This window comes from Solea senegalensis, linkage group LG3 (assembly GCF_019176455.1).
Source record: "Solea senegalensis isolate Sse05_10M linkage group LG3, IFAPA_SoseM_1, whole genome shotgun sequence".
Lineage (NCBI taxonomy): Eukaryota > Metazoa > Chordata > Actinopteri > Pleuronectiformes > Soleidae > Solea > Solea senegalensis.
Genome location: NC_058023.1, coordinates 28,162,830 through 28,175,710, shown reverse-complemented (window position 1 = coordinate 28,175,710; position 12,881 = coordinate 28,162,830). Strand labels below are relative to the sequence as shown.

The following is a 12,881-nucleotide window of genomic DNA, read 5'->3' as shown; positions in this document are numbered from 1 at the left end:
ATGCGTCTCACAGTCTGGTGTGCTTTGCAGACGCCGAGTGTGAGATGTTTTCGTCACCTGCGGTGTACTGTCAGATGGAAGAAAAACAGATTTTTATCAGTGTGTGTTGTCAGGAGGCGGGAGGCGCTCAGCGCGGTTTTCTTCGCCCGCGTTATCGCGCCGCGGCGGAGCATGATGTGACCGCCCTGTCAATCAAAGCAGGAGCCACAGTCGGCGCACACTTGGCAATGCTAATCTGGAATGGAGAACTGTATCACGTCCAAACATCCCCAGAGTCCTCTGAGCGGCGCAGATAACAAGAACTCAGCATTGGAACACAACGCCGTAGGATGGGAAAGTGTTAAAGATTTAAAACCGAAAAGATGCACAAGTGCACAATGATCGACACAGGACCAGATCTTGTGTTGCGTGCTTGTGCTGCTGCTCCCTGAACCTCACAGGTCCTCCATGGTCAATCAATGGATATCAGCCTCATCGATCCAGGACATGGATGCCGGCCATATATAGATTAGGCAGGTGGCCTAAGATCGCCCCGAATTAAAGCGTCACACACACAAAGACGACTCGGTTCAAACTCGCAGTTGCAATCCCTTAACTTTAGACTGTTTCTGTAGAGTTTTGTCATTATTCTGCCTCTGTTGGGTCAGGGGGTTACGAGTATTCAGATCCCTCTCGCGACTCTTTTTCTGGTGTTTTCGGAGACTTTTAGAGACTGATGCGAAAGCACGTCACTTCTCAACAGTGGGTGCCTGCTGTGTGCCCCCTCCCTTGTAGTCCCACCCTCCCTTGTAGGAGATGTGTGCACCCCCTCCCGAGTCCAGACTGCAAAATAATCATGCTTTAACCACCTGCGGTCTCATCCGTTAATGTAAAATACATTACAGCGCTAAAAAAACCCGAAATAAATGTCTTTTTTGGCCTCTCTCCTACAGCGTCTATTACAATTATATACACACAGCCAATTATGCAAATCTAGCGACTTTTCGGACACCCAATTACTGAGGAGGCAACACTGGTTTTGTCTTTGTGAACAGAAATGATCTACAGGCCATTGTTATTCATTCTGTTTATTTAGTTTTAAATGTGATTATTTGTTTGTTCTATTTATCATGCAATGTCCTTTTCTTTGGCTCAAACTGCACAATGACGAGGAGTTTTTTCAACGTTAAAATTCACTTCTTCTTCAAACTTTCTTTTTTTCTTTGCAGCCATCCCACTTTGCCGGGGCAACGTTGACAAGCAGCATGAGATTTAAACACCCGGGAAGCACTTGAGTCGTGTCGACGTTGACAGGCCTTATCTGCTTGACAAAAGTCACTCGACAGCGGTTTGAACGCGACAGACGTTAAAAAGTTATGCCCTACAGTTTTAACGCAAGAATATCAACGAGTTTTCTTTCTTAATGAGAAATTATTATTTATCTCAAGGCTGTTCTCAGCCCGACACCGGATCATATGGACCCCAGAAGAGCAGGCGTCACCTCGGCATATGTCGGCGAACAGCGACCGCGGAGACTCTGTGACACAATGAACACGAGTACAAGAAGCCGTTTCAAGTAAAGCGCAAATAATTGATAAACGAATTAAAATCATGTCTCAAAAGCTTTGTGATCCCGGGGCCTGGGATGGGATGTGGCTGCAAACAAACGGCAAACGCTGACTCGCGCTGAATATTAAGCTGCAGCATGTTTAATTCAGGTATGGGCACTGAATACTGAATTACAGGAAATCCATTCAAGAAACAGGCTTCTCGTGACGACGTGAGAGAGGATAAGCGTCTCTAATCCGAGCGCACATTATTTAGCGAGTTAAGTGCATGAGTTGACGCGACACGCGGGTCTTGTTTTCCAAAAAAGAATTCATGAAACACAAACTGACTAGTGCAATTAGAACCGATTAAACCGCGAGTTAGTAAAAATGCATCGTATACAGTGTTGTTTTTAAAAAATCCGTGTGAGTAATGGCGGCTGTATCACGAGACGACAGGCGGTGACATATCACACACGCACGCACACACGCACACACGCAGCACAACAGCCAGAGGTCACACAAATATGACATCTGGAGGAAGACGCCCTTGGGTGAGCGTGATTTCAGCTCGACGACGACTACCTTCAACACGTCAGGGGAGACAAATGTGTGTTTGTATTTCCCCGAAGATAACATCCGTGCAAAGACCACAAATGTTGACTTGATGATTAAGAAAATGTATTTTGTTTTTGATTTTTTGTCAAGGATTTGTGTGTGTGTGTGTGTGTGAGAGAGAGGGAGATGTCACTGCTGCCTGTACAATACTTCTTCAGGACTACTTGTCCTGATAGGGACACTAAAACCAAGTCCTACTGTGGCAGAACTTCCTCTATGATCCAGACCTGGTGGAATACCAAACAAGAAATCTTCAGGGACTAAGAGGGTGGGAATAATTTCAGTTTCAGACTACAAGGGAAGGTTTTTGTACCGGCACGTATGCGTTAGGTTGACAATACGGTTTAGGTTAGGGTTAGGTTTAGGCTATCAGTTAAGTTTAGGGTAAGGGACGAGGGAATAGGGATGGGACAAAACCACTTTTTTTTGTCCAATATCAATACCGATCACAAACTTAAGTATCAAATGAAACCAATATTAGTCCGATAAAGTCATTTTAGACCATTTTTATGAACAATGAAGCTGTTATCAGTCATCTTAAAGACACACTTATCCATATTATGTGGAACAAATATTGTTCCCCCACAACAAAGACATAAAACATGACTCAGCTAAAATGCTATTGCTGATTTCTATTTACATCTTTAAGGTCCGTGTATAGAGAAGTGATGATTGTTTTAATCATGAAAAAAGCTTCGAACCGATCAATCGATTATCAAAATAGTTGACGAGTCATTGTGTGTCATCTAATACACAGTTGCAAGTCATCGCCATCATATACCGCTGTACAGTTTTAACAATATGAATTAATTATCTACACGAAAATGTAGAAATAATGCATTTTAACCACAGCAGTCGAGGCTAAATCTTGTTCCTGGTGCAAGAAGAAAATATCAAGTTCATGAAGATATCGTTCGGTAAAACAAAAATCCCCCTCGTGCGTGAGTGTAGCGTCCAGCGTCTCTACACTCGCTGTGTTCACCTCAATGCGATCCTCTTACTGTGTAACACATTAACCTTTATGCCTCCGTGCCAACGGACATTAATGGAGATTTGTGTTCAATTCCAATGATTAATTTCACGCAAAATGATTAACGCTAGGTAACCTTGTCACGAGTGGGATCATGTCGAGCGGGCGGCCGCCATTAGTGCACAACGAGGAGCGCCGGCGCGATCAAGACCTCCCTCAATTGCCGTGATGATGTACTGTAATTTGATTTGTCGTGCGGGGTTTTTTCAGAGCACACGCAGGTTTGTGCTCAGCCGCCGTTTAACAACTGTTTAGAGGAAGCGTGCACTTCATTAGTGAAGTGTCATTATAAATAAACAATGCATTTAAAAATGCGCTTCTTTCCGGCGGTAACAGTAAGCAACCTTTGGTCCCTGAAAGCATCGATTATTGTGTTGCTACGGATTTCAGCCCTGAGAATGAGACTGCACTCTCCGTGCTTCTGCTTATTACACGTGCACAGGATCAAAATGTATAGCGACCTCATGCGTGATGCATTTAAAAGAAGACAAGCAAACAACGTCAGCGACCTCCACGCACGCACGCACACACACACACACAAAGCGTCAAACTCTCAGAGTTTATGTAAGCCTCATGAAGACGGACATTCGAGGGACGCAAGCACACAATGGGCGAAAAGTGTGTGTTTGTGCAGTCACGCCATACATGTATTCTATTATACACACACACACACCAAGTTTCAGTATGCTACACTATGTGTGTGCGTGTGTGTAGAAGTGGATATGGTCAGGATAGAGAAGGTCAAAGTGTGTGTTCTGTCAGATTTCCCGTGGCTTTGTGCGCATTCATTTACATTTACACATTCACCAAACACACATAATATGCAAAGCATATTCTGTATCTATATATATACACATATATATACATTTATATACATACATATATATACATTTATATATATATATATATATAGATATATATATATATATATATATATATATACATAATGGAAGAGATCAGATTATCGAAGACACAGTTTTCCTGCGTTTTCCCACTTTAATACCACTGGGTAGCCTGGCTCCTCTGGGCATGGGGGACCTTCTGATGTCTCCCCTGGACATAAATATTAATGACAAAACTTCAGCGGCAAAACCACAGTGAGCAATTATAATATTGTGCTGAGTCAGCCAAACCCTGCTTTGCATTCCCACCTGTGCATCCTCATCTTGGAAAACTCTCGCCTCCCCGCCCCGGCTTGAAATCAGGAAGTATCCCTTTACTTTTTCTTTTTTTTTTGCTGCTTATCAATATTTATGACCGAGGAATGGTTTGTTGAATGAAGTCAACAGAGCGGGGAAACTGTTTATTATGATGGTGTGCAGACCGTGATACAGTATCCTCACCGTCTGCTCCGCCTGGCAGACACAATGTGGGAATGTGCCCTCTTGCTCACACGCGCTATAGGCTTGGACCACGATGAGAGTTTAACCCCGTGATATATATATGTATATATACAGTATACGATGCTCACCGGTGCATGTCGTTTCACTGCAAACATTCACTGCAGTGAGGTCAGCTCCAAAGGTTCGGAGCAGAAACATAATCTGCAAGAGGAACGGCAAAATATTGGCCAATTTCAGCTGCTTAAAGCATCGATTTATTTTACGGCTCCATATGCATATCATAGGTTATCATCCTGGGCTCTAGGAAGTAATAAATGATTTAATAATTCATGGATAAACAATCATCAACAACATTCTGAACGGACAAACAAAACTATGGAGAGAGGAAGTAAGTGTAGGGACTATAAATAATGAATAATAAAAGAAAAATGATCAGATGAGTTAAAACTTAGTGGGGGGAAAAAAGTGTTTTTTTGCGGCTGCTGGGCTCGTTTAATCGGAATTTCTATCTTTTACTCAAAAACTTGACAGAAACAAAAGCCCGAGCAGTGTAGGGCTTTTATTTTCTTTTAAAACACAGGAAGTAACTTTTTAAGTCGACTTTTTTGTCAATTGTATTTATTTATTTACATTTATTTTCCTCTATTGTTGCCGGAGTGCGGCGTGTACCTCAGATCCACCAACGTTCGATGATTCGAATGACACACAAAAACGTGCAGATTTGGGGAAGTGGGCAAATTGGACACTCTAAAAATTGCCTGTGTCTCTATATGTGGCCCTGTATTGGACTGGGGGCCTGGTCCAGGGTGTGGCCCCGCCTTTTGCCCTATGTCGACCCTCACGTGGAGGATAAAGCGGTAGAAAATGGATGGAATGGATGGAAGTAGAACATGCGGAGAACACATCACAGCCTACAGAGAAGCAAGCATCACGTCCTTTCTGGAGGGGAAAAAGCAGAATGCTGTGTACGCCGTATGCTGGGAACGACGAAGGGAAGAGAACAAAGCTTCTTACAAGGTTACATGAAGAATGCTGAGACAAAGTTCCCACTCCTTTTGTACACTTCCGCGGCAAGGCCGACTTATTGTACTGTGTTTAACCTGTGAATCTATAACCCACCTAACACCCCCCCACGGTGAAATAGTTCTGGAATAAAGACAAAGTTTGTCCTTCACAAAGGAGGCAGGAACACATACTTGGGAGGGGAAACGCTGTATAGTATGAAGTACATCTGAGAGACAGGTGGTGAAAAGAAGGATCAAAGAGTGAAGAATGCCCAAAGTTGTTTACTTATCCCCAGTGTGTGTGTGGGGGGGGAATGAATTCCGAAAACACGCATATTAAAGGAAGTACGTTTTTAAGTGTGTCAGGATGTGATTTGTGAACTTACCCACACGAGGCCCCATCGAAACGACAACATTAATATTTAAAGCTTCCAGCTCTGTCTCTCATTTTAAGTGCCACACTAGCAGCGGAATGGGATGCACTTTTTTTTTCTTGTGGATCGCAAATTGAGAAGTGACATATTAAAGTGCAAATTTAATCAGGAAGAATACCGGTAAGATACGCAGATAAACAGCCCAGAGGAAGTCACAGAAACAGCGTGGAAGGGAAAAACAATAATAAGTAAAGTAAGACTGTAATAATAGTGAATAAAGGAGCGAAGGCAGGGAACTAAAATGAGAGTTGTAAGGAGCCGTTTATGAGCTGGGTTTTTTATTTTTATTTAACAACCCAAAATATAAAAGACACGTTGATTAAACCATCAGTTAGATTTTGCTGCATCATGATGAGGTTGGAACATTTGCAGCTCTGATTCAGATGTTAATGTTTATGTGTCATTTGACCTACTTTTATTTTGTATTATTTTCTCTACACAACAGGACGTAGTCATCCGTTCACTTGTTTTTGGCACATGTTTATTTTTGGAAGTGACATTTGCAAGTTCGGTGACTAATCGAAGTAGGCATCTGTTTCAACGTTTGGTGATACATATGTATATATACATCATTTATATATATACATATATATACAGTATATACACACCTCAGATTCAGCAGACACACGATGTCTCGACTGAACGAATGATGGATGGAACAACTGCAGGGAACGGTTTCTGGAGCCCGTCACATTTGCAAGTACATGATTACTTGACTCTGTCGGTCAGCATCAGCGATTTATCATGGGACTTAATGTGGCATGATATAGCTCAGTGTATAGCCCTGTGCAGTGTTTTTTTTTTCTCATATAGAAATGATTCGGTGTAGGGATTCTACTTTTAGTCCATTTATGCAGTCAATATCAAATATTGCAAAGAAAAAACACGATTGTCTTGTTATCAATGAAAGTATTTATTTTTTAAAAATGAGGAAGTCAGAGTAATTGCCAAAACAGCAGTCATATATACAAAGTTCATGATCTCAAGCTCAAGCACCCAAAGTCTGCCTGAAGGAGTCAGAATTATGAGGAATCATATTCCAATCGTTTGCATCCGTCTCCCTTTACTTATTCAGTCTTGTATCATGTAGCTAAAAGTGATACGTGAGTAAAAGTAAATACCAGAAAATTGGAAAAATTGTCTTTGGAAGAAGTTCAAGTCACCTTTTACAATATGACTTCAGTGAAAGTCTTAAAGTATGTGACATTTACTGCACTTGAGTATCAAAAGTAATTTTCTGACATTATATCGTATGTACTTGAGCGGTAGCTCGGTCAGAGAGCGTGTTCTCTTTCAATTGGAAGGTTGTGGGTTTGATTCCCGGCTACCGCTAGTCTACGTTTCCCACTGGGCGATACACTTAACCACGTGTGAATGGGTGTGAAAGGGTGAAGGGCAACACTGGAGTGTAAAGCAGATTTGAGTGGTCATCAAGACCAGAAAAGTGATATATAAATACAGACCCAGGGTGCTAGCGCATGGTAGCGTATCGGTCCGCTATGCTATGATTTGATGCCGGTTATACTGATTTTCAATCAGATTTTAATCAGATTTTCAATCAGCATAACATCCTCAATTTTGCGTGAGGAAAGTTTATATATAAATACAGACCCAGGGTGCTAGCTAGCGCATGGTAGCGTATCGGTCCGCTATGCTATGATTTGAGGCCGGTTATACTGATTTTCAATCAGATTTTCAATCAGCATAACGTCCTCAATTTTGCGTGAGGAAAGTTTATATATAAATACAGACCCGGGGTTCTAGCTAGCGCACGGTAGCGCATTGGCGTTAGCAAAGCAAAGGAGCAAAATTGAGGATGTTACGCTGATTTTGACTGTATTTACATTCGGCCACAAAACCCACAACATTAGCACCACGTAACATCTCCAAAATGCAAAGCAGTTATAAGTGTGCAGCGCAAGTCATGATTATTTGACAGGATCAGTATCAGATTTTATCGCTGCCTAGAGGTTATCATTGTTCCCTGGCAAAGTTCTACTAACTTTGTAACAGTATGCTGCAGGTCACTGTGACTTTACTTGAAATCATTTTATAGATGGTGAGATAGTGGCAGCAAGGTGCCTTAATCTGTGACACCTTGATCCACAAAATGCTGGGTACATCCTGTACAGTATGAGCTGAGGGATTTGACATTTATCCATAATGACAAAATATAAAGTTATAAAAGTAGACAACCAAGACCAGAGCAAAAGAAAGACAGAAAGAAAAGCACACTGGGCATCTTTTGTGGGATTTTAGGCTTAAAACACCTACTCACTTCTACCGTGTTTGCTACCTTTCTGCATTTCAATCCATCTCTGAACGACAGCAAGGAGACAGAGACGTAGAGAGTGAGAGACTGATAGTTGAAGATGGAGGACGTGCACAGGGATACACAAAGAGACAGCGAGGTGGCAAAGAGCGTTGCCTCCAGCCTTACAGCTGGAGGTCCTTCTTTTGGCTTCCTACAGCTCTATCTGATTCAGAGTAAAGAGCAGAAGATGAGATCGAGGAGAGAGAGAGAGAGAGAAAGAGCAGAGACACTTCAGGAGGCTTGATGGACAGAGTGTACACCGGTGTGTACACACACAAAGAAAACATGTGCACAAACACACACAGCGAGACAATATCTTATATATTATCAAGGGCAACATTTTCCTCCGTGATAATGTCTTGCGCGGCTCTAAGTGCCGTTGTGTGGAAACGCAGACAGCCCACACACAGCGCACACATAAAATTGGTGTCACTGCGGTGTCACACAGTAAAAAAAGCATTCAGGAAAAAAAAAAAAGCCCTCATAATTGTGGGAGCATTATTCAAAAAGAGAATGCACACGTACACAGTGTGGAGAAAAAAACACTTTGTGCTTTGTCAAATTAAGTAAAAATAATCATTAAAAATGTATACGTCTCATACCGAATTCATCATAGGCTTCACACTACATAGACCTTTTTCTGAAGTCTAACAGGAAAAGTTATTCTCTAGTGTCTGCTATTGTCTCATCAGTTTGTTTACCAGAAGACAGCAACAAATCACCTATTAGGAACCGGACAATCAATCACAGACGACTTGATTAATAATTACTTTTTCATTACTACTTCATTAAAATTAAAAAACAAAAAAACATGGTTTCAACCACACGATTCCATTCGATTCCTGATCTTCTTCCCTCTCCTTTTTTTAGACTAGGATCATTAGCTTTATGTCATGATGACTCATTTATATTTCGATTGTCCACATGGTGTCATGACGTCATGACATAATGTCCGTTATTTGTTTGCAATAGGACCACACTATTTGTGAACACACATTGTCCAATTGAAATAGTTCATTAACAATATGAATGTAACAATAACAGGTCAATTGGAAGCTAAGCATAAAAAGAAGACAAGTCATAGAGCAACCTGTTGTTAAGGCCACTAAATCTGACCTCTGACCTCCAATAACATTGTCATACACGGAAGGACGATGTGACCTGCAAACTTACACTTCTATTAGCAGCTATTTTAATAAATTCAGTGACATCATTGAAGCGATCACCTGACTGTGCCCTTTCACAGCAGCGGAAACCTATTTTCAGACAAGAAATACTCATTTCCGATCGGCTGACTTTCATGAATTCGTTTTTACACTATGTGTTTTTAATGCCGTGTCTGTAATGCTTTTATTTCATAAAGCACTTTGGTCACCTGTGGGCCGTTGTAAAGGGCTATAGACATAAATGACTATTTGTATAGATATCTGACAGTTTAACTGCTCTCTAAAGCAATAATTAAAAAAATATCAGTCACATTATACTTTATTGTGTGGCTTCCCTAACCCCACTTCTAAATGGATTAAAAAAGAAAATTACACAGCTCATAAATGATGAATAGACTTTAAAAAAAATGCTCCGTGTCCACTATTTTCCCTGACGGTACGAGGAGGATACAAAGAGACAGAATGTGTCCAGCTGACACAGTGTCACGGTGATTGATGTGACAAGAAACACACACACACACGCATGCACACAAACAGGCGCACGCGTGTTTCAAAGGATATGCAACACATGCACAAATAAGCAGTTCAGTGTCTCACAGCGGATCAGAGGTCGCTGTGTCATCAGACCTGACTGTCATGCGGAGAAAAAGAAATCTGCATGGAGCAGAAAAACCGAGATAAAAAAGAGAGGGGGGGAGAGGGGGGCGGGGGCTTACGAAGAAATAAAAAAAAAACACACGAAGCAAACGACTGGGAAAAAAGTGACAGAAGACTTTGCTCAGCACCAGCAACGAGCTCCCGGGTCCTGTGTGTCCTGCTGCTTCAATTCCTTCAATTCCTTCAGCGTCTCTCCCACAACAATCCTCTTACACCACATCTGCCATCTGCTAAAAGTGCCAATCCAGCCACTCCTGCCTCTCTCCCTTTCCCCTCATCTCAAGGAAGATCTTTCTGTCACCCGCGCCTCCCTTCTTAGGTACACACTGTGGTTCCCACCCATAGTCCACATTGTTCTGAGGAGTTCATGGTCTAAATTGTTGTTTTCAGCTCTTCTTCAATAGAAGAGAATAGAAATAGACTGAGAGCTAGTATTGTCCAATAGATGTCTGGTTGTGAAATTCCAATTCCTGAAGTCGTTATGGGTCCATTACTGCATGGCTGCCACTTCAATGGTCAATTTCTTTGTCTTCTCATATCAGGGTTCATAAAAACTTAACCAAGGTCAAATTCAAGCACTTTTTTAAGCACTCTTTTCTCACACCCTACAGCTGTGGTAAATGTACTGTGTATAAATAATCACAATAAAAGAAGTAGCAGTTCACGTTTTTTCTTCCCAATTAATTGTGAAAGAAATACATCCACTATTGTGAACACGTTCACGCACTTTTCAAACCACGAATACGAACGCCGCATTCAAATTCAAGCATTTTCATGCCCCAATACGAACCCCGTCGTGTGCCCTGCCAATTTCCTCTAAATTGGGAATAAAATTGTACCAAATTGTCATCATTCTCTATTAAAGAAGACCTGGAACTTGCAAATTGAGGACCCTTGAAATCGCTCCCTGGCGACAAACTGCTGCTTCCATCCAACTTCAAAGACTTCACACTTTTCAAACAGGAATACAATGTCACTTTTCTTCTTTTATATGCTTTCCCATCCATGCCCTCTCACTTCCTCTCACTCTATATTTCCATCCATCCTATACACACGCAACCTCTCCACTTCTCTGTCCCACCCAGGCCACTCTATGGTCCCCTTTTCACCTGTTAGTGGCCCCACTCAACCTCTTTGCCACCTCTTTCGACTCCTCTCAGCCTCTTTCTTCGCTGTCAGGAGCCATTAGTTCGGCCTGGATGATGATTCACCCACCAGAAATCGCTCTCACCTCGCTCCACCCCTGGGAAAGGGGGCTAAAACAGCTTTTAAAAAAGCAAAACATCCTCAGCACAAAGCGGGCGCATCACAAAGGAGGAGAGGGCCTAATGCAGCCGCATATCCCGTGACCATAACCTTTTTCTAACGCTCAGGTTGACTCATCAGCGGATCCCTTTCCTCTCATATTTCCTTAAATAAAAGGCAACCTTTAGAGCTGTTATGAGACTATGAATGCAGTCAAACTATCCATTAACATCTACAGTAAATTGATTACTTCCCAAAAGGGAATACTGACTCACACCCACGGACAGACAAACCAGCAGGCTTAAGTCAATAGTTACTGCGCATCACAGTCAATAAAAAAAAATACATAAAACAGACCTCCTCCAGCCTCCTAAAATCAATACTTGGAATATTACAAAGTAATACATGTAAGAATTCCTTAAACATATGCACCGCATGGTGCTCATTTCGAGCGCCGTCAATATCAGTGAAAGACTGAATCAATACACACGTTAGTTAAACATGGAAAACTGGAAAATAGAAACGTATGCAGGAGTCGGTGGATATTTAGTGTGCAGAGAACTACCTTGTTCAGACTGACGGAAAAGAAAATTGCGTTTTTGCACATGCGGGACATGAAATCCTCGACACCGAAAGACAAAGCAACTTGAAATGTGATTTCCTCACATGTGTGCAAACCACATTTGAAGCCGCGTCGGCGTCTGAACGTCCTGCCTGCTCGTATCACATCGAATCCTCTTTTTTGAGTCACTTAACACGACGACTGCACGTAATGTACGCCTTGATGGATTGCTTAGGTCAGGACACACACATCTGGTTTGATCCCTCTGTGTGAACAGTCTCCCTAATAAGATCTGATTTAAAAGAGAAAAATGAATCCCCTCCAGTCTCAACAAAGCCATACAGAGAGTGTCTCAAGTTTTGCATCATCTACTTGGCCGAACTTTTTTATACGCGGACCCACTGTGACCCATTTGGAATTAAAATTGTGACAACTTGAGCTTCGGACTGTTTTACTCCCAGGTCTTTTACATCTAATCATACTTTGAATTGGTGAGCCTGACATTTCCAAGAGATACTAAGTCAAAGAAAATCTCCAAGGCACTGGCTTATAAACTATTAAAATGCCTTTAATGTAGTGAGATGGTCGTTTTAAACAAACACAGGACCACACAGTTGATTTAGAGGTTAGCCTTGTTCCCTGCTTTCCTCCCACAGTCCAAAAAACATGCAGATTTTGGGGATTAGGCAAATTGGACACTCTAAATTGACCCGTAGGTGTGAAAATGAGAGTGGTTGTTTGTCTCTATGTAGCCCCCACCTTTGGCTCCTATGTCAGCTGGGATTGGCACCAGCGCCTTCCACGACCGTCATGTGGAGGATTAAGCAGCAGTAGAAGATAAGTGAGTCAGATTTTCTGGCGAAGGGTTTAAAACAGATCGTGTGGCACAAAAGTGAGAGATCACAGTTGTTTTAACATAACCAACAGTTTCAAAGAGAGTGCCTTTTATTCTCTTGACTTTGTTAATGTGTTCCCGATTCAA

General features: G+C 41.9%; 1 protein-coding gene across 3 annotated transcripts in view; it reads right to left on the bottom strand.

Moving 5' to 3' along the window:
- Positions 1–12,881, bottom strand: part of grm8a (glutamate receptor, metabotropic 8a) — a 225,456-nt gene that overhangs the window by 150,946 nt on the left and 61,629 nt on the right. The window lies entirely within an intron of this gene.